General features: G+C 33.3%; 1 protein-coding gene across 14 annotated transcripts in view; it reads left to right on the top strand.

Annotated features, from left to right (window-relative positions):
* The window catches only part of LRRC4C (leucine rich repeat containing 4C), a 470956-nt gene that overhangs the window by 190028 nt on the left and 255099 nt on the right, over nucleotides 1–25829 (top strand). For all 14 annotated transcript variants that reach the window (XR_007377541.1, XR_007377542.1, XR_007377543.1 and 11 more), the window contains one exon: nucleotides 17501–17590. The gene's annotated coding sequence lies outside the window, so the exon portion shown is untranslated. The remainder of the gene's footprint in view (nucleotides 1–17500; nucleotides 17591–25829) is intronic.

Genomic DNA, 25829 nt, shown 5'->3' with positions numbered 1-25829 from the left:
CAGCTTCAGCATCCTTACCTCACAGAGCAAGTGCCCCAGACCCTAACCTTGACTGTTTTGGCCATTAACTGGACTCCATCCACTTTATTTGTATCTGCCTTACACTGGGATAGAAAAGAGATTCTGTAACGAATAGCTAACAAATCCTCTTTTGTTTTTGTAGATGGTGCCATACAACTACTTTTAGAGGTAGAATCAGATCTCAGTTCTTTGGGGACACAGCGCTTCTCACTAAAATGATAACATTTTTTGCAGCAAAGAACAGACTTAGCAATTAATTTCTTCAAATGTAAGAGGAGATCTCAGACCGGGACGTAAAAACAAAAAGAGTCAGAACAAAAAAGACATCATGTTACCTCCTCTCTACTGGAAATCCTACTATATGGTACAGTTTGTTTTACTTTCAAGGTAAAGAAAATTTTTAGAGGTTATGTGGATGACAATTTTTATTTACTCAGAACTGTGGAGATGTGTCCTGCTGTGATTCAGTCAGCTACTGTGGTTAGCCCTGTAAAAGCTTAAAATCTACTTTGTATCAAGCAAATTTATTTTGATGTGATTGCAGCTTTTTTTTTTTTTTTCTCTTATGGCAAGTTGTTGATGTGTAGGAGGGGAAGCTTGATTTTCCAGTCTGAGAGCTTAAAATCAGCCAATTGTAGGGTATGACAAAAGAAAGCAGAAAAGATTTTTGTTACCATAGTGACAATAAAACACTTCCCCCCAATTCCATTAAAAAACAGAACAAGGTGAAAAACAAACACAACTCTTTCTTCTCCTTTAATACTGTTAAGAAATTAGATCTAAAGCATTAGTTCAATGTATTCTACATTCAAATGAAAATCACATTTGCTTTTGATATTGCGACCTCCTCCCCCAAGAAATCTGCATGCTCATCAAGGATTCCACCAAAATTTTTTTTACTTACTCTTCAAATGTATCTAAATGTAACTTAATTAGTAATGATTTATACAGCAAAAATGTCATGGAAGTCTTTACAGTACATTTTATTACAGTAGATTATTTTGTCCTTGTCTTGTTCAATCAAGTGTGATAAGGAAATAAGCGAGTACCTTTTGGAAGAACAAACAAAAGTCAGTGTTTGTTCACTGTTAATGAATGTCAGGACCAGAGCACTGACTGACTTAATCTCCTAATTAAGAATGTTAGTTGTCATGGTGACTGATTCCTTATTTTTATTATTGCTATTATATTGTTTCTCTATTAATTACTTTTAAATCAACCTTGCATTTATTTGTTTGTTTGTTTGTTTGTTTGTTTTACCTTGAAATTATAATTCTCTTCTGATGGGGGGGATTTTTCAAATATTGACCATTTTGGAAATTTAACTGCATCATAAGACCACCACCACCAACCTTGACTTTCAGACTGTTAAATCTTCATGTGCATATTTAGATCTATCTATGGTCAAATACTGTTTCTAGTGTCTAATTTTTGTTTTAGCGCTTCAGATATAAAATATACTTGTTGAATGAAGAAACATTACCTTTACACCTGTGCACAAATGCAAATGTGCTATGATAGATTTTTAGTGTGTTCGTCTGTCTATGACTGGACAATATAAACCATTTATCTATCCTTAAAGATAGTTCCGTATTTTTCTTGTATAAAAATATCAATATATGCAACATTTTGGACAAAATTACTTTGCCATTTCTGCCTCATATCTTTGAGGATTAATTGTACTGTGGGATTCATGATTTTTTTTCTTGCTTCTTTTGTAAATCACTGTCCTTACTATGCAAGTTCTTACTAGCCTTACTAACAATGCAGCATCTAGATATCTGTTTGTGCCCTCTGGTTTTAGACGTTACTCCAAGTTATTAACACCAATTACAACATAGATTTGGAGCTAAGTTATCCAAATAAAATTAAGTTTTACATTGATGTTACTGTACTCTATTGCTAATATAATATAAATTCAGTCAGCTCATCATGTTTGACTCAAAAGTGATGTTCACGTTTTTTCTCTTTAGATTAATGCATGTTGCAGCTGGAACTGTGCTGTGCCCCTGTGTAAAATCTCTAGTATGTTTAAAAGTTCACTTCACATAGTCTTAAATTTCAATGAATCTTGTATCAGTACTTGAGAACAGAGTTCTCTGATTCCATTGTGCCATTTGTCTGTCCGTTGCAATCAAGTCCTGAATCAAGACCATATCTTTGCTCTGTATTCTTGTGAAAGTCTATTTCAGAAGCTAGAATATCATCAGCTGTTTTTTTAAATCTGCTATATCTACCTTAAACACCTTACAAGTTGTTTGCATTGTCACATTTGCTTACTGATATTTCCTGTAAGTACTATGGTTTTACTGCCATATAAGAAATTTTCTGCTTTGTTGGATATAAAGCAGAATCTAAAAATTTGATCTTTTAAAATGTAACCTCCATGGATGGACACTTAAGGTACCTGAAGATAAATAGTGTCTGTGTGTTCTCTCGTTTTATCCTTGCATGTGAATGTGGAAATGTGGAGTTTGCTATCTGTATAAGCTTCCCAAAGCAGTCAGTGAGGATGAAGCAGGCACTTTTTGAAAGCTGTGTCAATAATTATTTCAGACATGCAGCATTAACATAATGAGCCACAATGCTCGGGATAAAAAGAAAGGGAATTTATTTTATGGTAAAATGTAGTTTGAGAATAAAAAGTGAGAGTTTCAGAGCTAACTGCTAAAAGTTGCTTGAGTATAGCGATTATGTAGACTTGTTTCACAAAAAAAGAAAGCTATATTGTTTGGTTCTGCTTAGTATAGAAATAGAACCACAACTATCAGCTACGTAGAAGATTTGTGTTTACACCCACCAAAAACATCTCCTACTGTGCGGATAGATTTAATATGTGATAAATTCTTCTGTATGGAGGCAAAGTCTGGAGAGCTGCATGATATGTCTGACTAAGAACGAAGTGTTTGCACTTCTATTCAGAAAAAGGAACCTATCTTTCCATTAAGACTTTGCCCCTTGTACTAGAATTAATGGAATTATTTTTAATTTTTTTGCAATGACCTTTGATAGATTCACAAATGATACTTCCTCTATTCTCTCTGCTCATGAGTTCCTCAACACAGTCACTGCTTGTATGTAGCATCATGCTTATTATGTACTTCTGTAAGATTCTGATTTGCTGATGCAGCACAAGTAACATCTTATGGAGGGACTCAAGTAGTCCATCAAGACCTTAGAATATAATTAATTTGCTTTCGTTTCCTTCTCCAAATATTGTTAGTATTTAGAATCTTGGAATACAAATGTAGAGGTATTTTCACTTTGTTATAAACATAATTTCAGTTTATTTTTTTATGAGTTATTGACAACAGAGTGAATGGTAATGTTTTGGGAACTTTACATGGCTCCACACTGCTATTCGTCTTCTTGAGAAAATGCAGTGTTTTGTTTCAAACCTCTAATTAGGTATCAACCTAAAATCATTAGATATAAAATAATTTAGTGAAGATTTATGGTAAATAAATATGGTAGAACTCTGAGTTCTAGTTTGGATTCTTATGCACATATGTATGCATTTATATACACACACATGCACACACATAGACATGCACGTATTTTTTAAAGGAAAGTATGGCCCTAAACTTTTTATTGCAATTTCTTCCATTATTTTAACAAGCAACATCAGTATTCTTCTAGCATTTCTTTTGTTTCATTTACATCTATGCAGTTAAATACTGGAAAGGTATTTCTCACTGGCAGGATTTTTTTTTGGATGACTTAAAATTATAATACGAAACTTGAGTAAGATGCTATCCAGTTTGAATTGTATCTCATACCAATTTCTTTTTCCGATTGTTATGTCTAGTTTTATTGTTCTGATGTATAATCTTTGAATAACACGTAATGTAGAAAAGAAAATTCAGTTAAAGCACAGGAGACTAAATAAGAAAACCCCAATCATCTTTTGATTTCAGAATTGATTTGATTTATACTAGGTCTTTGTTCACAGTGAACTTACTATGTATCTTTCCTAATATATTTGTTGATATCTTCTAATAATAAACTTTCTTTAACACATTTCTAATTCTTAGAAATAAAACAATGAGAATTGTTTAAGATGCAATACTGAAGGGAGTCGGGAGGGAAGGGAGAACACTTTTGTCCTTGCAGATTAGTATGTGGTATGACATTGAAAGAAGAACATTTTTTTAGTTAAAGCCTCAAATCTCAAGATTCTATGGGTGAATTTCAATTCATTATCTCATTGCCCTTTTCAGTCTGTCCTTTTCAAGGTACTATGACATTCTGTGAGCATTGCATTATTGCTTTTATAAAATAAATAAATAAAATTATTATAAATGTTTTTACATTTCCAATCCTTCATGTTATGTACCAGTTCACGTCTCTGGAAAACAAAAACATGAAACAATGTGCTATTATGCATAAGGAAAGCCTTTATGCTGTTAAATTGGTATAAGCAGACAGAACTGTCGACAAAAGTCTTTGTAGTTTTTCTACTCACTTTTCATTTGTTCATAATGAACATGGCAACATAAAACCTGAATTGCTTTAAAACAAGCTTCAGGATATAACTTGATCTCCCTTTTTTTAAAAAAAATAAAAATAAAAATTAACTATCAGAACTATCAGGTGCTCATCTTCATGAGGAATACAGAGAAATGTATAATAATGGGTGGATACCTTTGCATAAACTCTTAAAAAAACAATCAAAAAAATCCACATGCACCAAAAAGAAAAACAACAACAGAACAAAAAAAAAACCTACAAAAACAACAAAAAGAGAAGCCACCAGCAATCATAGAATCATAGAATGGATTGGGTTAGAAGAGATATAAAGAATCATCAAGCTCCAAACGCCCTGCCACATGCAGGGCCCCCCAACCTCCAAATCAAAACGAGCAAACAAATAACATGAACAAATTATTTAATTCAGATGAATGATGAACAGCCAAGGACTTCCACCTTTGACTTTCACACTAACATTTTCAGCAGCTGCATAAAATTCTAGATGGAGTGGCCAATGTTTGGCTCTTTTGATTCAATTTATTCAAATAGCTATGATGTATTAATGTTAGCTTTTCTTAAATAAATGAGAGATATTCATCTTTCCCCTTTGTGCCTTATTTTTGATGTTACAAACTACTTACTGTTTTTTCTTGAATTTGATCTTTCAGACTTTTGTGATTTTTTTTGAGTCTTTTTGACTGTTTATACTATGTATTTCAAGTATGCTACAGCATAATGTGGAGCATGACATGGTTTGTGTAATGATGCAGTGCATGCTCTTAGATCAAATGCTTTTAGTTGCTGTGGTTTCAAGGAGTGAGCTTGATGGACCACTCCTTACATATGATTATTTCCAGCCACATACTTCCAGTAAATCTGATCATGCTTTTAAATAAAAAGTGTTTGGAGTATTTCAGGTGGCTGCTGCATCATTTTATACAGTCTTGAGTTTAAGTATTTATTTTCATTCTTGTCTTGTATTAAATTCATCTATTACAAGGTCACTCAAACTGACATAAGAGTCAGGCAACTCTTTAAGATTTTTTTGTTGTTGTTTGAATCTTTCTCTCTATTTGTAGATTCTCCAGACAGAGAAATTTCCTACTGGAATACTAGATGATATTCAAATAAAATTTAAACAATTTTTCTAAATCTTATTTAGAGGATTTTGTAAGTTTCAGAATGAAGTTTCAGAAAATTCTTCTATTTTTCTATTTTCCTCTTTAAAATTTTGTTAAAGCTTCTGTATCCTTAAAACCTTTTGCATTAAAAAATCTTTAAAATTCTTAATTCACTTGAGTGCTTTACAATATTTTTTATTGTGTTCTCCTTTACTTTATAGGGAAGGAAATTACTGAGTACTTTGAATACTTCCTAGAGTTTAGGATAAAGCTTTCTTAAATCTGAGTTGTGTTTTCATAACTTACATTGTGGCACATCAAAGTATTTCACCTTTAAACAAAGTTTAAATAAATAAATTTTAAAAGGAAAAGTTCTTTAAACAGAATTTACTCATGATTTCCCAGAACTGGTATTTAATTGCTACGTCTGTACTTTAGGATGCTGTTTGTATTCTGTTTTTAATTGATTGATGTTGTGAAGTCAACATTGAATCTATACAATTTAGTTGCATCATTCTGTATTTTTAAATGAGTTGCCTGCCTTCACTTAAGGAAATTGGCTGGCACTCTTTTACTCTAGAGTTCGCTTCTATCCTCCATCCTACCTTCAGTACAACTGACTTGGCTACACTTCCACAGTCAGTTAATATTCATGTTAGTGAAACAACTCAGTCTGTCTCAGAGCTGCACCAAAAAAACAAGGAAGAGGAAATGGTATATTTTATTCTGCCTTAATTACACTTTTGTAATTATGTGGAAGCCAGAGTGGATTAGAATGGAGTTGTGGAAAAGCTTGTATCAAGTTAGAAACATAGTAGTTCAGTGCCATTTTTAATACATTTCCTTGCTGTTTTTTGGGAAATGACTGTTCCAGACATGGGTTATGCAGAAACAGCAGAGCGCTGTTTTCTTTCATTTCTTTCTTGAACTAATTTTACTTTCCTATTCAGAAACCATCAAGATTTTTGGTTAGGAAAACTCTCATTTCTACTCTGTACTTTTGTGAGCTGTTCTTATTCATCCTTTCAGAGTTTCAGAAAAATTATTAGTTATCTGAAGTTATTATAGGAAAATAAATAGAAATTTTTCCTTTATTTATTTGTTGCCTTGAATTATATAGTTGAGACTTGATCTGTGGAACAAAAAATATGGTTTCAGACAGTGCATCTTGGTTGTGACATAGTCATTCTTTAGGATTTAATGGATTGGATTGCTTTCAGCATCTGCTACTCTCTTTGTCGGATTCTTTTGCAATGTCTTTGGCAAAACCCAATTTCTAGATTGCTTGATGTTTTTGTATTTTCTTTTAGGCTTTTAGTTTTTTTATTCAGCAGTGATTTTCTGCTCTTCTCTGCTGGGTCCAATGACAGGCCCTGTGATAGACTATCACGTTTATCACTCTCTGGGTGCCAAGATTTCCATGTCTCTTTTAATTTAAGACACTTTTTCTAAACATCAAGATTTGCCGACATCATGGAAACAGTTCTTCTGCTTTTTTCCTTTATACACTTTGAGTTCTCACCTCTTTCCTTTATGAAATTTTCCTTATGGACTACCTTTAAAATAGGGCATGTTCTGAAACTCTCTGAGTAATATACTTAATGCACTCTCTGTTCCCATAATACAGCATTCATTTTAAATCATGGGCGTATAGAGGGATTTTTTCAAACTGACAGAATAGTTTTGACAGGAACCAAAATGATATAGTGAGTGCTATTTCTGATCCAATTAATCTTTGCAAGATATTTCATGGAGATAAAGAAATGAATTTGCACTATTTGTGAATTTTTTTGTTATGTGTGAAATATATATTCTGTTTTATAAGCATAAATGTAAACAGGTATGGATATAGTACAGGTCAGCAATAAATTGAAAGCTAGAGTTAGAGCACCTAGCAAAAGACCAGCTTTCCCAAACTAGAGCCACAGGAACTGATAGGTTTGATCTTTATTGAGTTTAGAGCTACTCACTAGAAAAGGTTGTTAGGGCAAGACTCTCAGTAATGTGTCATGAGATAGGAGCTCAGCCATCTTCCTGTTGACCAATCACCCAAGTCAACCATAAATGTATTTATAGTCATTCTCAGTATCTGAATCAGTGTCCAGGAATGATGTATGAAATAAAGGTGTTGGCATTGACTGTGTTGTATTCACCAACTGATCATTGCACCTTTGGAGATCTAGTGTATGTTTAAAGCCTTTGTACTGCAGTCTTTGGTCAGTCTTCTAAGTGGTTTCCTCTACTCAAAGAGTTTGGTCTTGTTTTACTTAGGAAATCATAGTTTTCTCCAGTATGTTGCTACTTGACAGAACTCAGGTTAGTTGATACTTAAAAACAAAACAAAAAGCCCTAAATTCCTAAGAATGCATCACTCGTGGTCTTGCTTTGTTGGCAGTGAGAGAAACACTGACATACTGAAATCTTAAGACTGTATAGAGTTTTAAACATTTGTTTATTTGACTACTACTGCCTTAGTTATTGTATTGTCAGTGGTTGCATGGTCTGTTATTTGCTGCTCTCATTGTAACAATTACTGTCATAAGAAAGCAATATGCAAAATTCCATTGGTTCTATGCTTGTCTTTAGAGAAAACACAACTCCACTAATTCTTATTTACTGTCAATTGCCACTCTTTTTACAAGCATTTCTCCTGCCTGTCCCATGAGGCAGTAGGAAAAGAAAAAAACTATTTTAGAGAATCTGGTATCTGTTGTATAGATGCAATTAATTCCCAGAAATATGCTTTTGTTCTTTCTCATCATTCAGATTTTCTGAATTGAATGCAGTAGGCAGGAAGTGATGAGAGCTCTGTTTTTCTCATTTACATTTTTCCTTTAATTGTCAGTAAGTCAAACTGACAAATTTCTTGGGTTCATTTCTTCACCCAAAAAGATAAATTAATTAACACTAATAATTACAAGCAATTATGATATGAGTATTTATTCAATTTTAAAACAGTTATGAAATAATTTCTGTTCACTTTTTTTAACCTAGTATCACCATTTTACTACTTTGAGTTGTTCTTTCTTTTAATTATCATTAAAATCTTGGAATCTTTATCTAATTTTCCTCTTTCTAAATTTTATCTTGAAATCAAAAGTATTTTAAAGGTAACATCTATGTCAAGATGTTTCTCTCATCTCCCTGAAAGGCCAGTGGATAATTGAAGATACAGAAAAGTTAAAATCCTAAAGATTGATGCGAAATAGTTATCTGGGTCTGTCAACAATTCTATAACATCAAGGTCTCAATTTGAGATGGATGCCACCTTGGGAAGTAGAGCAGAAGGAATATTGTCCCTTTGTAATGACATAAACTTTCTTTCTTTGACCCCTACCTTCCTCAGTTGCATAGGTTTTTAACAGAACTTCAGGTGTTTTCTGCATCCAAAGAAGCTGCTCTAGTATTGATCTTGGTTAAGGGACTAGAGTTAATAAATATTGTCATAACTGTATTTAAGCAAATAAGCAAACAAAAAAAGAAGCTTCACAGGATTCATCGATATTAGTCATGGAGGGCAAATAGATAACAAAATGAAAATTAAGTTACTTTATTAATTTTTTAGGAAACTATTTATACAGAAAAAAATAATATATCTCACTAGATCTTCGCAAATTATTATATTTAAACTGAAGATACAGACTTGCTCTACATTCTATCCATAATGAATTTGTATTTTGTAAATAAAGAAGTGAACAGAAGGAAAAAAGATAGATCCTCCTATTTCTGGACATTATTATTTTCTTCTCAGATACTGAGAGACTGTATGTTGATTGATGAAAAAATATTATTTTTTTATCTAAGGACAGTTTGGGAGTAAATCTTGCCTTTTCTCTATCATGGATTTTAAAAGTATTTTTACTTTTTTGAATTCTTTAATTGAAGAAAGCAAGGAAAAGAATAAGTGAAGCCAATAGCTCATTAGCAGAAAGGTCGTTCATAATGTGGATGTTTCTGGTTCTGGACTTTGCTACTGCTTGTCTCCAGATCCCAGATACAGAAGTTTAAATTAGTAGGAATGGTGAATATTTATCTGATTTTGATTGGAAATTCTATCTTCAAAGTGAGCGATTTTTCACAATAAAAGTTTTCCTTGAAAAAAGCTTAAAACTTAGAATAGAACATTCAAATATTCATAACTATGTAATAATTATTAGCCTGAGTTCTTCATGGAAATTTTTCTGAAAAACTTGAAATACTTATCTTTGACCATTATACTCATGCTCCTCTAAGAAAGGAAACAGATGTTTGTGGTATTTTATTCTGCAAAATAATTAGATGTGAAAAGCACGTAACGTTCTTTATACTTGTTTGTTGTTGATTTGTTGGCTTGACTGCTGACAGTAAAATCTTTATTGAAGAGACTGATTCTATTTCCAGTTATACTACTGTACTGTAGATCTTTACTGTAAACAGTCCTCTCAATATTATTCTTTAATTCTATTGAAATAAATTTTGATTCACTTTGAATTTACAATTTTATTCCATAATAATTTTCTAAAATCCAACTATATTAGTAGCTTTCTCTCTATTCATTGATCTTGAAGTTCTATTTAGAGAAAGGAGCATTTTGTAGAAACTATTCTATGATCTATGCATATTGTTGCTATTTATTATCTATATATATTGTTGCATCCTTTTGCTATTCACTGAAGTCATGGGGCTTTTTTTCTTACATCTTACTGTTTGCTCCTGTATTTTTCTATGGATAGAGGGTAGATTTACGGCTTTGAAACTATTTGAAGGTGTAAGGGTGTATTACTATTATACACTCTATGGAAGTTATTTCCCTTGTACTAACCCCCTGAGTAGATGTAAGTATATAGATATATACACAAACACACACACACATGCATCTATAAAGCCATCTTAGCAGCTCGCAATGAGGTTTAAAGATGGACCATGTTTATTCAGGATAAGGTCATGAATTGGACAAGATAATCTGTAATGAGTATGACCACTGTGCCATATCGGTGAGGCAGGATATAATTGTGGGGAGACTTCTGGTTAAATCTGAATTGCAAAAAGATGAGTAAAAGAATGGACAGAAATTCAGAACAAATCACAACTTGTCATCCCTACAAATTAGTTGTATCTTGTAAAAATAAGTTCTTTCAACTGATATTCTGAAAATGTTTGACTTAATGCTAGCTATTTCTCTTTATGACCTGTAGGTCTCTCAAGGATTATATAATGAAATCACTTCCTTTACCATTTAACTAAATTCACCCCACATCTGCTGTCTCAAATCCCATCTGATCTTCAGGCCTTATAGAGCCTGAAGTTCACCTTCAGAGTTCTTTTCAGTTCTTCCTTCATTTTAGAGTTGGATGTCATTTAGTTCTTACCCTCTGGAGTCCATTCAGTTTTGCACATACTCTTCTTTGTTTCTTTGTTTCTTTCAGCTCTATACCTTCTTTCCTGCTATAAACCAAGGCTTGGGATGACCCCTTGCTTGTGCCGTATCCTTTCTTCTGCTCAGCTTTTATGCAGTTCTTATAAAATCTTTTGCAGAACCTTGCAATATGGGCTGTTCTCTAGCTGCTGGAACAGAAAGATATTTAGCAATAATCTGAAACCTGTTTAAACTTGCAATTTGAAGCCTGTGATAAAAAATGTGATAAATATTATTCCATTATCATTATTTTATTTGTTTGTCTGTCAATCTGGATTAGTCAAGATATGCTTAACGCACAAGATTTCATGCAGTGACAAATGTACTGATAATATAGCATGGTTTTGTGAAATTAGATGAATAATTAGCTCTTCTTGAATATGTAGGTCAACAAATGTGAATCCCTGTTGATTAACAAGTTGATCATTTCTGAATAATAATATTTCAGTAAGTAGTTGTTTATTTCATGTTCAGAGCAGTTAATCTGTAGATAATTTGCAAATATGTTTCAGCTCATAGCTAGCAGTTGTTAAATTTCAATTTGTTTCAGTGATTTCCATAGTTTTATATCTGTATTGAAATTTTATACAGCTATTCAGTAAACCAGTATTTTGAACAGCATATTAAATAAGCTGGTACACACCATTTAGGTTTTTTGTACTTTGTGATTTTAAATTTGAGTAAATATTCCAGTATTTGCCTCTAGATTTTTTCATGGTGGCTACTTGATATGTGCTTTTATGCGTTTTAAATGCCATTACTAAAACATCTTTCTCAGCAACTTCTAGGAACTTTTGAAAATATTCTCTAGTTTTTATCTTTGCGTTTAACAGAAGTCACACATTAACCATCACCATAACACATCCAAAGAACACATGGGTGTGAGACTCAATGTCTAAGATTTGTCTCCTGGTTTTATTATAACTGACACCATACTGTTACTTTATTGCAGTTCCTACAGTCAGTTTCTTATTTTTGAAATACTACCTCTATCAAATCTGCGTGACTGAGTTCCTGTGGTGTTGCCTGGAAGTTGACTGCTTCCCAGTTTTATTTTAGATCTCCTTGTAACATCATGCAAGTATTTTTATATTAATGTAATGTAAGAAATGTTTGAAGACTTACTGGAGAAGAAATGGTTTGTGGTATTTGCATATTTTAAAGAAATTGTCAATTTTTATAAATTGACAATATTTCTAGAGAAAACAAAGAGCATAACTAACATGTTAAACATGAAGTATGAGACTGTGGCAGAATTGCAGTGTAACATGTATGCATTGCTTCCCTAGTTGTATCCTAACTGTTACATGATTCTCTCCTTTCTACATGGATTTGAGACCTCGAAAATTTTACAGCCCAACTGACTATAGCTTCTCTATATGCAGAGCTGCACTTTCAAACATGAAAGCATGTAAAACCATTTAAACTTATGCTCTGACCTTATTCTTTCTAAGCTGTGTGCAAGTTTATTACCTATTCATCATCACTGATCTGTTGAAACTTGTATTTTCCCTTTGCTAAATCAGAAGATGAAACAACATGGCAAGTTCATGAGGGAGACACAGAAAATGAAGTGAATATTGCATATGTTAAACTACACATGTTGAGTATTCCTTCTCAAGACGTGCTGAAGTCCATTGATTTAGAATAGCTCTCAGTTCAGCCAGGATTCAAAACACCCTGGCTTGCTTCTCTGCGGTATTTTTTTTTCCCAAAAGCACACACAAGCCACCAGAAATGAACTTTATATTTTTCTGTGTTGTTTTCTATTTGCAGAATTTTGTTTCAGTACTTTTGAAATATAGGAAATATATTAATAGTGTTTGAAAGAGAATTGTAAAATATTTGCCTGAGATAGTTAAAACATTAACCAGAACCTATGTTATTTGCAGTATTCCCTCAACATCTAGTGTGTTAGCTTGAGGCTCTTATCAAGATACAGCTGCGCTGTGCTGGGCTCCAAAAAGATTCTGCAGTCATTCATGATGTTGATAAATGCTGTAAATAGATTGATTTAACTAAAAATAATCTTGTCAGGCCAGCAATTGGTATTGCTCAGTGTATTTGTTTTAGAAAAGGGAAAAGGAGACTGTACTAGGAAAGACTACATCTGTCCAGCACTGTTGCAAAAGAAATATTCCAAAGCCTTTAAAGCAGCACTACCTAACACTGTGACTGTGCTAGCAGACAATTTTTTTTGCACTGGTTTATCATTTCTCATAAGCTCTACCACATCCCTAGAAGCTTTAAGTGCTACTCAGGCCAGTATTTAAAGCAGTCTTCACTTAGTCTTTATGAACTGCTCCTTATGTTGCAATCGTAAAACAAGCACAAAAAAAGCAAACGTAGGGAGATGGATTCCTGAATTGTAGGCACTACTCTTCCCCAGTGAGTCTGTATTGAACCAGTTCCTTAGAAAAAGGACTTCAGCATGCCACTTTTCATCTGGAAGAAAAATAAACCCGAACTTTTACTAATTACAGCATCTATTACTTGATTTCTTAGCAGCAGAAATATCAACTAAAATGTTCAGTCTTACAGTTAATTCTTCTTAGCTGTAGAACTTCTGAAATTTCTGTTTGAATAAAGCCAGTGCTATCCTGAATTGTTTTATACTACTGCTGTGTTGGCTCCTTAGTTGCTGTATTCTAAATTCCTAACGGGCTTTTGATTGAATAGATGTCCATGCCACTCTGCTATATTGGCATGCTAATGTTTTGAATGTAAATAATTCAGTCTGAGTGTAAGAGCAATGCTATGTAAGATCCAGATAAGCCAATCTATTTTCCAGATGAAAACTGAAACTGAAGCAAAGTCCTTAATTGGCCCTCCTGTTTTCCCCACACTGCAGAAATTAGGCACAATTCAGCATTATTTTGTTCAACAGAGAATGCACTCTTGTTGTATCTTGTTTTTATTTTGCTCATTATAAACACTGTTTGGCTCCCTTCTGTGCTATTATTTTATGCTCCTCTAAGTTAATTTAAAGGGACTGACTAGCACTAAACACTTGCAACCCAGACTTAGATTTCAAATTTTGTTTTGGGATAATTGGTTGGCCTTGATTCAACTCTGTTTCTCCTACTGTTATCCTTAAAACTTCATTTACTTTGCATAGCTATGCTATGAGTTAACTTTGTGATAACCAGTAAAAACCCCACAAACAAACAGAAAAATACAAAAACTGAGGAGAGTGCTAGAAAAGGTACATGGTAGCCTCATGTACTGAAGATGTTACTGGAGTAACTGAGGGTAAAACAAAATTCATAGAGAAAGCCAAAGTAGCTGAGCACAAAGCTGACTAAAGATCCTTGGTTCTCTTTTGGAAAATTAGTGAATGTACTAAATGATAAACTGAATTCTCTGGAAATCCTTTGTTTCTAGAATATTTATAAAGAAAACTAAGAAGTGTTACTCTGAGAGTATGGATAATAGTCAAATCGTACATGTTTTACTAAACACAGTCATTATCATTCAACTTTTATTTTTCATGAAGTCCCTTGGTGTTCTTGACATCATTCATTAAAGCAGCTTTGAGTAATATTAATTTAAAATATAGGAATACAGTAACAGCACAAAAATAATGACAGCAGTCATGTGTCATGCTCATTAAATGTGTTAAGACATTTTTATCTTTAATTAGCTCACCTTTCTTTACACTCTTCTCTTACTACTTTCTTTTCTATTTGAATTGTGAGTACTGCTGTTAACTCATAGTGCTGAGCTTGCAGCAACATTAATAAAAACTTTGTCAGTGGAAAAATATTTTTAAATATTAAGAGCATAGGTTACAGCTCTTTAATTTTATTAGAGGTGATTTTAGTCACCGAGCTTTGAGATGGAATGCTTGGACGGACTTCTTAATTCTACTGCAGATTCATTTTCTACAACCATTACTTTTACCATGCCTGGACTTGAGGTGGCAGTCGTAGTGCTGTGTGGCTGTGTATATATCATTGATGCAAAACATAAAAGTTTCATTCAAGGCTGAGAGGCTGCATCAAACTACCACATTCTTAGACAAGAATACTTTTATCTTTGATTCTGTGGCAGTCAGGAAAAGTGAACTGCATACATATGATTTTTTGAAATTGTATTTTTATTGGAGATGTATTTTGAGGGAAAGACTGTAGTCCTCTAGTTTAGAAATTTAGAGATGATTTTACAGTGCTTTCTAATATCATTCTCTTACTGTGAACCCACAGTAAGAGTTTTAAATATCAACTGAACTAATCAAATAGGCAAGGGGTTAATGAGAATCTCCCAAACTTTCTCAGGCTATCTATAACTTATTAAATATCAATCTATCTACTTTTGCTTTCTTCTCTTTCTTTTTCCTTTTTTTTTTTTTTTTTTGTTTTTTAATATGCTAAGAAATTCTAACTCATTTAAGGGAATGCATATTTTTATAGACATAATGAATGGAAGAAGAGGCAATTTGCTTTGCCAAATTCGGAATAGAATCTTGATTCAAGGGATTTGATTCTCACAGTAGGTGTATCTGCAATATTAACACTTACTTCCAGAGAATAAGTTATTATATGTGATTACATGAAAATCAGAGAGAAGGCACTTGTCACTTCTTTTTTTCTTTTTTTTTTTTTTAAGATGGAATATAAATTCCAACAAGGCTGTACCTTTTAGGCAAGCACTCTGTTTCCTTTACACACAGACCAGTCAGCCTCAGTAACTTTCTTTTCAAATGGGAGTTATGTTAATGAATGCCACTGTAATACGTTAGCTTTACAATATGCTTCCCAAGTATGTGGAAATTTCTGCTTTGTCATCAGTCTGATTTCTTGACTTTACCACACAATTGCAATCAAGTACAAATTAGCCTTTTTTAATTGGCTAAGAAATGAGAGTCACTTACCACCTTCTGAGAGGAGAAAATGGTTCTCCAGGTAGCTAGCAGGACTGAACCATTAGTGAGAAATAACGTGCATACCCTGTTACCAGCCTGAAAAGATAACTGTGTTTCATACCTTTTTAAACTCCTGACACTTGTTTTCATTTGCTTAACTTCAGAATTCATGAAAGGTGAGACTTGTTAAAAGTCCAGATTACTGACTTATGCTTGAAGCCTGAAAATTATTGGAAAAAGATTCTTTTAATGTGTTTCTGATCCTTTAAGTTATACCATTGCATTTCTATATTGATTTGCTGAGTGTTGTAAGCTAAGCTAAACTTGGCCATGTGTACTTAAAGCCAGTCTGCCTTTATGGCTAGATAAATAGCGTACGTCAAAATCACTGTTGCTCGAAAGCTGACAAAACTGGAGGGCTGGATCTTGCTACCTGGCACTCATTACTTGAACATCTGCATGCCATCACTCTATTTCTTGTAATTCAGTTGATAAGACTTCAGCTATGAGGCAGACTTACTGGACAATCTAACATTCTCACTCTAGATCTGCCTTGGCATTTTCTCTCATACCAACAGATTTAAAATTCTTAAAATTTCTAAGTCAGATTTTCTCTGCAGTTAATGTCCTCCTCTGTCGGATGGCTGAAGAAGAGCTCACAGGGGGTCACAGAGAGTTATTAAAAAAGCAAGCTTTTCATCACAAGGTTTACATTAACGATTCAGGAATCTGCAGGAATATGGTCTCTTTTAAAATATATATTTTTTTAATTCTCTGTTGACAGCAAGGAACATCCTGCAGCACTGACTTTTGATATCTTTTGAAAGCAAGAAAGAATACTCATTAGCTATTCTAAGAAGAGGATATGCATTTACAAATGCAGGAGACAAAAATTATTTTCTTATTTTTTTTCTTATTTCCTAATGGAGAAAATGATAAAGCTCACTTAAGCTTCTGTCAGAGCAGTAGATACAGACTGATTGTTATAAATGTACCATAACTACTATAAATATTCTTCATTTTCTTTGGAGTCTAATCCACAACTAAAATAATTTCATTCTTAGTTTATTATACAGACTATTTCTTTCCTTCATCTATTCTTGTTAATAAATACTGAAAAAGGAAAACAGGAGATATTCTGAAATGTCATCTACAAGATATCTTTCAAAGCTTTTTACTATTAATATTCAAGGACTTTTTGTTTTTGTAAGACTTCTTTAAAAAATCCACCCAAGATGCCAGCATATCATTTCTTTTACAGTACTTGTGAAAGATCTTTTCATTTCAAACCAAATGTGTGCTTCTTGAAAAGCTTGAGCTGTTTTTGGTAGGAAAAAAAACCAAAACAAAACACAAAAGAAATAAAAAAAAAAACAACCTCCCTGCAGCTCAAGTAACTTCTTAGCTGTATATGAAATGTGTTCTTGACTCTCATAAAATGTTAATAATGTGTTCACATTCACAAATAAAGATCTATGTAGTTTGTAAAATGAAATTGTAACATGTACTTATAATTCCCCAGTTGAGATTTTGTTTTCATATTATATTACTTGACAGCATATGACGTCTGGGAAAACTGCAGATCATTTAACCTCTTGATTTTTGTGTGTGTGTTTCTTGTCATTCCAGAAATGAATTTCTTTTTTGCAAGAAATCATCATTATTTATTGAATTGGAAAGCTAGCAGACTGATGGTCCCCTGGGTGCTGTGAATAACATGTAAGTATAATGCATTTACTATTCCACTGATGACATGTTCATGTTCAGTTCAGTTAGTAATTATGATTCTATTTTAACAAAGAGATTCTTAGTTGTTTTTTTTTTTTTTTTTAATCCTAGTAACAGATAAGTAATATGACTGTATCTTCTCTCATTTGACTTTTGAAAAGCTAATTGATTCAACTTTGTTCCTCTTTGATCTCCTCTGCTCACAAACATTTGAGAGGATGGTTTTATTTTCTCCAGTATATGAGGATTATATGAGGATCTGTCACTGAAATAGTTATGCAGTCATGCAAAAGCAGGATTTTAGTCATTGATTCTTGGACTACAACTTTCCTCAGAATTTTGGCAAGAGTAGAGAGATTTCAGGTGATTGAGTTTGTGTGTTGTGCATAATGACTTCCAGAAGCCTAAATGTGAGGTTTGCTACGTAGCCAGGCAGCTTGCTTTTATTTATGTATTCTTTTCTAACAACTGTGAGTAATTACTTTATAAAAGGTGGTGGTTTTTTTTGTTTGTTTTGTTTATTTCTTATGAATTGAGAGAAGGGATTGTTTCAGTCTGACTGTTCAAATGTATTGTATGGTAAAAACTCTGGGATTTAGGTCTCAAACCGGGATCTAGAAACTATGGAATGAGAACTGAAGCAAGTCCATATTTTCTGGTAATACTGGTAATAAGAAGATGTAAAATTCATCAAAAAATTAGAGGTCTTGAGAATGTCAAAATCAAAATTATTATTTTATAACAATAATTTAGTTGTCAATGATATTTGCAAGTACCTATAGCATTAGACTAGGGTGAGAACTAAATTCCCAGGGCATTACCAACATCTACACTTCTTTTGTTGTTCATAAATACTTTCAGTGTCCTAATTATATGATTTAAGATCAAATGTTTCGTTGTTAGGGAAAGAAAATAAATCTCATCAACTCATTGTGAAGGTGAGTTCCTTTACTTAGTGTGCTCATTGGCATTTGTGATAGAAGAAATTAATTTGAAATAAAAATTAAATGGATTTTCCAGGAAAAAGAAAAGTTAGAATGCACTTGGCCTAATATTACTATGCAGCTATTGGCTGTGGTTGAGCAAGAAGCTCCAGGTTTTTTTCTGTGAAGTCCCATCATTTACATTTCTTGCTATCACTGTCCTCATAATTTTATGATATTTTTAATTCCTCACTGCTTTCTAGAAGATCTTTACTTCTAGTCTTTACTGGCCTGCTCATAAAAGGAAGTGCCTTATGATAGCACCTAACAAGATTACTAAACACATGCAGCAGATGCTTGATTTTCAGTGCATTCAGCTGTTGAAGGTATTCTGGTAGCTAACACATGAATTATTTCATGTAATAGAAATTTTGTTTTAGGAAATGTATTTTGAGTGTATTTTGCAGGAAAGTGTCATGAGCAGTGCTAATACTTAAGTATATGTTAATTTTAAGAGTGTGGGTACTATTCTTCAGCTGAAAACACTGTTCAGGAGTGCTTATTTTTCTTGTTCGACAATTGACTTAACTGAAAACATTTTAAATTGCATAGTTACATGAGGAACAGTTATTTTCAGTTCAATCAAAAACGGCTTTTAGTAAGAGCAGAAATTAGTGACAATATGTTAGGGGACCATGTATCACAAAAGACACAGCTTCAGCTTGCATGTGAAAATCATTTAGCTGTGATAACAGAAATTAGATTTCAATCAGTATGCTCTTTGTTATTAATCCATTTTTCTTCTTTCATCTGAAGAGGTCCTAATAACATGTTAGGCAAATCATAGTCTTTAAAAGCTAATTTGAAATAAAAATGCTTTTGAATCCTCACAATTTCAGATATACATTTTATGGATATAATTATATGTTCCTTCGCTACTACTGTATGAGTGCATACTTGTAAATGTGCACAATGTTGTACTTTTGGTTTTGATCCAAACCTATTGCTGTCAATGAAAATTTTGCTATTATTTAAGCTGACTTGTGAGAGAACTGTGGGTTGTGCAACAAAAACATTGTTTTGAGGACCTAAAAATATTCTAAAAATATAAGGGTACTACTGATTAACGGGTAGGGTTTAAGTACTAATGTAAATGTCTTCCTTTGGAGCAAAAGAGGTGGTGTCTTAGGTAATTTTAAATCTTTGGTGTTTCACTAGTCTCGTCTATGATCTGAACTTGAGAATTTTCTGTTATGTACGCACCTGTGTGCATTCTTCATGAGAAAACTTTCACGTAGGTCAGTATTAATATAATCTCAGCTGAACTGAAGCTATAAAGCTTCTTGCAAGTCCTTGTGATAGACGCTGGTCTTACTACATTTGGGGGCTTTTGGTCAGCTACTGTGGGTATCTTTTTTTGCCTGTCTGGTAGCTCATAGGTAGAACAAGAGAGCTTAACTTTTATTGTAGATGTTGAGAAATTACTGCCAATTTAGTAGTATTAGTCTCTTCTGTTTCTAGTCTGGCTGTGACGATTTTTAGCAACCAAAAATTCCATTTTAATTTCACCTCTCATCGGATAAAAATCTGATGATTTTGTTGAATTATTATCAGAGGTCGATTACTCCGCTGTCTGGAAGTTTCAGCACTGTTCTTGTTTCAATGAAGATTACAGGCTGGATTGAAGAGTCAGTGGTTCCTCCACATTTAATATCTCCTAGATATAGCCCTATCATACTTGTGATCTAACACACAAGATGAAGCATGAAGCATGCCTACAAAGTATTGATACAAGGCTATGCAGACTTCATAAGACCCTTACAAAGAGTGAATGGATTCTGATAGATCTTTTTATGCAGTGATCAAAAATTATTAGCATGAACTTGCGTCATTATTTGGTTACATACATTCCATCCCTATCACAAACCATTAAGTCACCTTATGTTCAATAAATGTCTTCTTTATTTCATTTTCTTTGTGTTATTCTTGATTTTTTTATTCTCAATTTCGATACTATCTACAGGTTCTGTGTAGCCTGCTTTGATTAATGCTCTTATCAACTTTATCTATATAATTCTAAATTCAAATCAATTCAGTAACATAATGTACAACCACTAAACATTCACTGGAATTAAAATAGCCATAGAAAACTCTCCAAGTCTGTTGCTATCAGTGGATTCCAAGAAGCTCATAAAAATGTGAAAGAAAATTATGAGATTGAAAAGAGGCCTCCATGGTTTTTTTCCTCATTTGAAGTAATCCAGGTAGTAATTTTTGTTCACAAAGATTATACAGATTGCAATAATCTATGTGATGAAGTTATCTATGGAATATTTGAGAAAAAAAAAACCATTCATTTTTCAAAAGGAGTTGCAATTTTTTTCAATAGTATTCCTTAAGGAAATTGCCTAAAGAAGCTTTCTGCCTGGTTGGCGCTGTTGTGATTTGATTTTGTCTCACAGTGCTGCAACAGTACTCCTTCTTGGACTCTTCAGCAGAGGTGGCTGTGGCAGGTGCTGTAAGGTCTTTACTGCCCACTGGCCCTGATGTTTTTTCTAAAGAAGGCTTGTTCACATATTTTGTGTCTTCAAACATAATGTTAAATTCATGCAAAGATTAAAAAAAAATGCTGCTTTCCACAATTGTACTGTTGCATAACATGTTTAATTTCTTTTTCTTTGAACAAAACATCAAATTGGCCCAAGGAGTGTGCTAAATGAACAACTTCACTTTCTTTCCCAGTCATGACAGTAGTTTTCATTTGAGTTTGGTTAGGACTTGCTAAAGGAGCATGCAATTTATGTAGACAACTCCAAATAACTGAGATGTGACCTTCTCCCTTTCCTAAATTCACTGCTTGAGGGCTTACCAGTTAGATCCTTGCTGACATTATGGGTAATTATTATGATATAATAGAGTAATTGGGACTAATACTTTCTAAGCCATTTAGTTTAGTTTCACCTTAATTAATTTAGATGTCTGTGGCCGTCTAACTATGTAGGATCCTTTGGTATGAGAAGACAGGAGCTAATTTCTGTAAAAGGTGATTTAGGTATTTAAAAGTTAAATAAAAATAAATAAAAATAAGTGTAATCCTTTTTTGAAAAGCACATTATGCTGACAGACTTATACCAATTAATCCAATAACAAATTTAGAGTTTTTGCCTGCACTATAATTTATTATGGCATCTTGTGTTCAGTTCGTTAATGAATATATTAAGAAACTTATCTGTTGTATTTCAAAGTGTAGACTGTGAAAAAACCAATACCATGGTGTTTTACTGTGGCATGGTAATTATTTCATGCATGTTACACTTCTAATTATCCCAAACTAGTCTTGGAACATGGAACTAGTCTTATCGGTCTTGTATTTTGTCAGTCTTGTACTCTGTCACCCAGAGCAGCACCCATAATGCAGTGTGACATCATCTTTGGGTTGTTTTAATCAATTTTTTCTGTTTCTTTTTCAAAATTTTTCTTGATGCATGACACTAAAGATCTTTTGGTTGCTTTGCTTCTTATCTCACTTACTCTCGTACTTGAAGTTTCTAAATAAGTTCTGGTCTGACAGCATGTAGTTGTCAGTGATAATGGTTGAGCTTTTGGAGGTATTCTACTGGTATTCTTGTAGAAACATAATGCATTTGTTTTCTCAAGGCTTTATGCAGGTCATATAAAAATACATTTTGAGCAGTCTCTTGAGGGAATTTACAAATTTTTCATGTCATTCTTCTCCATCCACCATTGAAAGTGGATTCTTTTCAACTTGATGTGGCAAAAGTAATGGCAGCACAACTCCAGTGCTCTTGTACTGTGATCCAATCTGGTTGTATGGATAAGGAAAAGGCATTTAGATAATGGAAAAATTATGTTTAAATTAGTGGTAAACTTGTAGTTTCTTGGCAAAACAATATAAAAACAGTAATATCAATTAAAAACAAACAAACAAACAAAAAAAAAAAAAAACACAACATCAAAAAAATGATCCATACTTGTAAAATGATCAATTACCTGAATGTGTCTTGTGTCTTATTGATGAGCTTGGTTTGTAAGAAAACTATTTGACACATTTCAAGCACTCATATTGTTCCAAACAGCATATAGCTAATATTAATAAATATCTAAACATCTTATACATACCCAGAGCAGCATGATATTTAAAACCAGTATTTGATTAAATTACATCAAGACTACATTCAGTTTGATTTATTGTAATCTTACATACATACTAAACACAGTTGTAGATGCAACAATATTCATTTATGTGTTTAAATTACAATAATTGTAATGCTTGTAGTAATTTTAATGCTATTAATTAAAAATTATGTAAACTCCTTAAATGCTTCTATTCTCAGCAACCTTGCAGTACACTGTGTTTTATATATATCATCTATCATATACTAAATAAAACCATTCACAAACTAAAAGGTCTATAGGCTCATTTGTATGCTCTCAGTTTTCAGACTGCGGATGTCTGACAGTGTAGTTACTATGAAGTATGTTTTGTCACCAGTTTGAAGGTCACTTTGAAGCAAAACTAAGAGCATATCCTGTGCATCACCAGTTGTAAATTTACAATGTTTCTGGTGGATGCAGGATGATTTATATTGATCAATTAGCTAAAATGTCTGCAGTTATACATTAAATGCTGGCAAATGCCAAGATTTTTCATAATATCCTTAAAGCATTGATATATATATATATATATAGATATATACACAAATTGTTTAACCTCTCGGGAAAGAAAACTGAAAGCACATGATCAACTAGCTCTGGCTGTGGCTTGGCTGGAGGCACAGGGCTGCAACTGTGGCTCAGCCCCACATAGGCAGTGGCACCTTTCCATGCAACTGGGCATGGGGTTCTACCCTGAGGGATTGCAGCTTTTTAGGAAAGGAAGAATGTGTCAAGATGAGGCGTAATTGATAAAAGTGATCTCGTTTGGGAGGAAAATTGTGACAGCATATTATAATAGTATAGTACTTGAATGCCATACAACAAAGATGTGTTGCACTTTTCACCAGTACCAGCAAGTGTTGTTTGAAATTCCATGGTTTTAAGGTGCTGATATACAAACAGCTGTTGTCTGATTGCTTTGCTACTGCTACCATTGTTATTTTGTTGGTATCCTGATGGTACCCGTTTTTGCTGAAGCTGCAGTCTGCCACAATTCTGCTGCTTGGTAAATATTCCAAACTGCTTCGTTCAAATAAATACATATAGAGGGACTCATATATGGTTCAAGCTGAGGTGCAGAGGTAGTATCTCAAAGTTTATTTGTGTTGTGAGAAATAGATACCAGGAGTTTCAGCCACAGTTTTCTTTTCTAAAAATAAGCATTATGCTTCAGAATGATTTCCAGCCTAATTTCTGCATTTGTTGTGACCTAAGTAGCTATTCCAAATCTTTTTCTCATAAACTTTCTGAAAAACATACAAGCTTCATACAATACTGTAGTTTGCCATGTATTGAGCACAATTATTTTTATAGCAAATCTGCTTCCCTCAAAGATGTGATGTTGATTTGGATGATTAGCCATAGCTCTCTCTATAATCTAAATATAGATTGCATAGGGAAAATATATCCCTTCAATTCTAGTATTCATTGTCAGTATTGTTAGATAACCATCAGTTCAGTAAATGTAAATACTTAAAATGTAAGGAACAAGTAATCAAGCGTGGATAATGCTGTTTGGCTAAAATGAAATTAAGCTTCTTTTTTTCTTCACTAAAGTGAATTCTGAATCTGTTCACAGTTATGAAATATTAATTTAACAATACTTCTCTCTTTCTGATTGACACACTCCTATTCTTTGCTTAATTGTATTTTCATAGAATCATAGAATCATTGAGGTTGGAAAAAATCTCTAAGATCATCTAGTCCAATCATCAGATCATTTAGTACAACCATCAGATTTTTTGCTACTGTATCCCTCTGAATACTGCTTGGAATAAGAAACATTTTTCTCTCTTTATGTTTAGTATTGGTGGTATATACCCAGATGTATGCTAACATTCACTCCTAATTTTTTAAGCTAGCATGTCTTGTAACATGAGAAAACATTCTTTTTAGGCATGTTGTATGTATTTCTATCTGAAGATGCCATGTGCTTTCCTTACATTGTCTCCCACCGTAATAAGGGTAGCATGAGAGGAAAAGAGCTTTTTCCTCTTATCTCATACATCTTCTAGCATCTGCTTAAAACTACATTTGGAAAATTAAAATTAGCTCCAGGGAAGTGCATTCATTGCTGGGTGATGTAGTTAAAGATTCACGGTAAATCGCAAACAGGTAATGAATCAGGTAGATGATTGATAAATAAAGCATAGATTTCTGGGACTTGTTTTCTTGCATATATCCCCATAAACATGTTGTGAAAATACACGGAGAAAGACAGATGTGCATTGAAATAGGAAATGCCTAGAATTTCATCAGGTGTTAAGTAGCACTGCAGAATAAGTGCTATAAATTGTTTTAAACACTTAAATATATGCTGTGGCAATGAAGTCATGGTTGGACATGTTACAAGAATAAGCTGAGTGCTACCTTACTTGAAGAAGAATATAGCTGTTGTCACCATAAAGGTGGCTGAGATGAGTCAGGTCACCAGTGTAGCTTTCAACATTTCTGCTATTGCACCCTGTGATCCTGATGATGGATTACTCTCATTCTCCAAATATAATCAAAATGGCCTCAACAAAAGAAGGAAAGACTGCCACAGGCAGTCTCAAGGAATTAAAGATGCAGTTCTTGGAAACCTCTGTGTCAGAGCCTAGAGTACCTCAGTAGCACTTTCTGTACCGATTCATGGCAACATTTTCAATTAACTTGTAAGCTTTGAGTGAACAAATACTGAGAAAAAACATTTTTACATCACAGGAAATAATCATTAGGGACCTGCTTTTGTGCATGAGAACTGAATTAAGTAAAAGTAATAAAAAAGAGACTATCAAAATCAGAATTATGTATGACACTGTTAGGAATACGGAATATTAAGTTATTATTCTGAGTTGTAGGAAGCAGAAATCTGAATACAGACTTGATCCTCACCAACAGTTATTCAAACATACTTACACACTTCTCTTGTTTTTTTCTCACATTCAGATGCATTCAAGATCTTGAAGTGTTTAAGAAAATTGCCACGTTTCTAGGAATCTGGGGAGGATTAGTTTGGTAAAACATTTCAGCAAACCCCAGAAAAGTGGGGGTTGAAAAATTCTTTTTGAGGATCTTTTCATTCCTCCTACAGAAAATGTCCTATTTCAGAGTCATAGCAGAAAAAAGCTGTCACTAATCAGAAGACTGGA

Source organism: Lagopus muta, chromosome 6 (genome assembly GCF_023343835.1).
Source record: "Lagopus muta isolate bLagMut1 chromosome 6, bLagMut1 primary, whole genome shotgun sequence".
Taxonomy (NCBI): Eukaryota; Metazoa; Chordata; class Aves; order Galliformes; family Phasianidae; genus Lagopus; species Lagopus muta.
This window is presented reverse-complemented; position numbering and strand designations above follow the sequence as displayed.